The following is a 4,108-nucleotide window of genomic DNA, read 5'->3' on the forward strand; positions in this document are numbered from 1 at the left end:
CTCCGTAATTTTTACAAAAATTTCGGCAGAGTGCCGTCTGTATTTTGAGAAAATAGTTTTTCAAAACCTGAAAAATAGAAACACTCCCAATATATTTCTCAATCACAACTCCATTTGCAACCACCAAACTTCAAATCAACAGCAATAGCAACACTTCAATTCAAAATCCAAATTTCAAATCAAGATTTAATATCTCAAAACAATTCATAACTCATGCACATTGTATTTTAAATCATTAATTTACAATCATAAGTTAATTTTACAGATGCAAAATCTCAAAAATAATAATATTACAATTTTATCTGTGCAACTGCTCAAATTACAGAGATACATATGCATACTATCATATTTACATCAAACTAAACTACCAGGGTATAGACAAATACCCGTACAAAAATTCTTCAATTGTTCTCCTCTCTAACTGTAGCAGCTCGCTCTGCTGCTATGTCCTTTTCTCTATCTGCTACAGCAAGTTAAAGCTATCGCTGAGTATATAAATACTCAGTGGTGCACAATAAAGCATAAAATGCATAATATAAAACATTTATGAACAAATCATCATTCAAAAATCTCGCAATCGCATTTCACAATTTTTTTTTCTCAAATCACATTTATAACAAATCATTTTCCATTATGAAAACTATAATTTAAAAATTTTTGTGCACAAACCTGACATGAGTCGCCTCTAGGCCTTGACTCAGTCCCTTATATCTTCTAGGTCTTTTTCAACTGAAACACAAAATTTATAGTGTTTCAGTATCTTATTTCACAGTAAATCCAATAATTAATTAATAAATACTTAATTCTAGCCCAAATATACTTAAATTAATATTCTTAGAAATTTTCATTTTGGAGTTACTATTCATGGTACTATTCAAGTCAATTTGTTGACTTTCTAAGGCTTAATAAGTATGGGAATTCCAACTTCACCCACATACCATATTTTGGTCACTAAATTTGTTAGTTTTGGTTATTTACTCAAATTATAAATCTTTTAGGCAAATTTGATAAATTTTCAGTTTTGGTATCTAAGGTTTCACTGTTCCATTGGTCATTTTACTGTTAGAATTTGGCAAAACTTTCTTCATAAAAAATGTTTCCTATTGTCTTAAGTTTATTCTCCTTTTTGAATCACTCCAATTGGAGTTTTGTAGCTCAAGTTATAGCCATTTGAACCATGGCTACCGGATTAGACTTAAACTAGATTTTTTGGGCAAATTTTGGTTCTGGCAGTTTTAGGTCACCAAATTTGGGTGGCCAAATGACTTGGTTAATGGCATAATTTGGGTTGGTATTCTTCATGAAAGTTTTAGGTCTATATCTCATCTAACTACTGGTAAAATTTCAGGTCATTTAGACCTGCCTAGCTTAAGTTATGGCCAATTGAACAAACACTGTTCATTTGGTTAGTTTGTATAGGGTGATCGAGATTTTCCAAGTTTGGTCAATTTGTTCTCTAGGTTTTGGTCACTTTTTGGGCATGCTTCCTAAATGAAAATTGTGTCATTTAGTGTCTATTTTCATTCCCAGTTGGTCTCATACCAATTGAACTTGTAAATTTTCATTTTGGTCCCTCAAAGGTAACTTGGTCATGCTGCCAGCAGCATGACCACACTCAATCCGAATTTGCTTTTGATTCAAACACTCCTAACACACCTCATTAGGTCACAATTGACCATTTCTCACCTCAAACTAGGTCAAATACATCATTCCACCATTTCTCCAAATTTTGTCTTCCAAAACCCTAGGTTCAAACCCTAATTCACTTGATTTGTTACATTTAATTGATTCCAAGCATTCCAACAGCATTTCTCAACTCATTTAAGCTTCCTAATATATTTAATTCAATCAAACTCATGCATTCTCATCCCTACATGCTGCTGGCTAAATTTCATATATAGTCCCTCAACAATTGTTTTTGTTTCTTTTCTTTAATTTCTAAGTTAATTTAAGTAGCTAAGCATGCATTTAAATAGAAAATTGAAAGTTAAAACACTAACCTCCTTCTTTGAATTTCCAATCTTCAAATCTCTATTTTTCTTCCTTCCTTTTCTTGATTAATAGTTGAACTAAGGTGCTAAATCAAGGTTTAATTTAGTGGATTAGGGAAATTATGGCCTAAATGAGGGTTTTGAAAAGCTTGAATCAAGCTTTCATGGGGTTCCTTAAATGGAGAAAATGGGAGAGGTGGGGTGGCCAAAGGCTAGGAAAGAAGAAGAAGATAATTTTCTTTTTAATTATTTTGTCTTTTAACTTAGTAATTATCCCACAATTCAAATTTTGTAAATATTAGGTTTATTGCATCATGCATGATGTTATGCATGATGTAATTAACCTTTTTCAACTTTTTCTTTTTCCTCTTTTTTTTCATTTATTTTTCTATTAGTTCTTTAATTTAATTCCCGACTCTGAAATTTTCTTTTCTCCTATTTTATTTGACAGTTAGGTCAGGAGTCAGCTCTCGGGGTCAATTGACCAAATTGCCCCTCGCCGGTTCAACCCGATTTGCAAATAATTCAATATTTCTTCCGGCTCTCTTACCTAATTATTTGACTGGCTTAACAATTCTTTTTTGTGATTTTCTCTTTTCCACTGTGTTCGTAATGGTCCTAAGGACCTCAGCGTCACATTTTACGATTCCAAATTTGAGTTTAAATCGACTTTGCAGTCGTTCTCGAGAAGGTCACCCATCGCTGTGACTCTCGGCTCGTTTAACTTCTTATTTTTTGTTCTTCTTATTTATACTTAACTAATTGGCAATTACTAATTATTTGTGTTTATAGCTTAACTAGTTATCTTAAGTGTGGTTCTAATCCCCTTAATTGTCCGGACCGATACCGGTCACCGGAACAGTAACATATACCAGGCTATAAAAATAAGGGTGTTACATTAAGAGAGTCAAGATATGGGTCAGCTTCCAATATGTATTAGGAGTAGGGTGTTTGTAACTCTAACTTATCTTCCTGTGCAATGACTTGGTGCATTCATTCTTTGTAGGATTATATTAGCATTAGATAGTAATAAGAATTGTGATTATAATTAATATTTAAACTCTTTGAGTCGAACGTTCATTCCTGTTCAATATTTTTTTTCCCAAGTTGCAGGAGAAGTAATTTTGTACGAAATCTAACTTGTATTTTTCTACAGTTGTGATACCATTTAAATAATAATTTTTACTGTGTTTAGTTAATTAATTATTTGTCTATTTCATTTTTAGAATTCGATGTAACACCAGTGTATAAATATATTGTCTCAATTAATGAAATTAGGTAAATTTTAATAACTGTCCCTAAACTTATATAGCTGTAATACTATAGTCCTTTAGCTTTAAAATGTAACATAAAATCCCTTAAACTTTTAAATTTTACACAATAAAATTCTTTTGACTTTTAATTATTGATTTTCTAGTTAGAAACTGATGTAAACAACTCACATATGCTATTTTGTCAATATTTCTCTCTCCTTTTTTATGCAAAGTGTAAAATTATTCTCTCCATACATGAAAAATTATTTTGTCCATAGAGAGAAGAATGATTCAATTTATTCAAAGCTTGAGAGAGAAAAGAGAAATACTGACTAAACTCCATGCTAGACCTGTCCATGTCAGCGTCTAACTGAAAAATCAGTAATTAGAGGTTAGAAGGATTTTGCTGTGCAAAATGTGAAAGTTGATGGAGTTTTATGTTACATTTTTAAGTTGAGATACTGTAATGTTACAACGAAATAAGTTCAGGAACGGTTGTTAAAATTTATTAATGAAATTAATGAATTATGCATATTGGGTATTAGGATTGAGCTGAGCTCCCTAATTGTGAATTTATTATGGTTTTTTAATTGAGTTAACGTGAATTAATTTATAATATTTTATTTTATTTTGTTCTATATATTAGACTTTAATTATGGACCTAATTATGACTTTAAAAACAATGAAACTTATTATAGGATTTGAAAACTTTATGTGATCCAAATCTTAATGCGGATCTGGTCATGATAGAGCAAGTGAGATTTGGATACAGTAAGACAATTGGGCTGAGAGCAATTTAATTATCTTTGTCGTATATCTTTAATTTTTTTTTTCTGTGTGAATTTTTTAACTGTTTTCGTATGT

The 4,108-nt window shown here is 31.0% G+C and overlaps 1 long non-coding RNA gene across 1 annotated transcript; it reads right to left on the reverse strand.

The window, feature by feature from the left end:
- Window positions 1-220: 220 nt before the first annotated feature.
- On the reverse strand, window positions 221-2,197 carry LOC131169525 (uncharacterized). Its single transcript, XR_009140463.1, has 3 exons — window positions 2,001-2,197; window positions 670-729; window positions 221-460 (listed from the first exon to the last, which is right to left on the reverse strand). It is a non-coding gene; the product is annotated as an uncharacterized LOC131169525 (long non-coding RNA).
- Window positions 2,198-4,108: the final 1,911 nt, after the last annotated feature.

This window comes from Hevea brasiliensis, chromosome 10 (genome assembly GCF_030052815.1).
Source record: "Hevea brasiliensis isolate MT/VB/25A 57/8 chromosome 10, ASM3005281v1, whole genome shotgun sequence".
Taxonomy (NCBI): domain Eukaryota; kingdom Viridiplantae; phylum Streptophyta; class Magnoliopsida; order Malpighiales; family Euphorbiaceae; genus Hevea; species Hevea brasiliensis.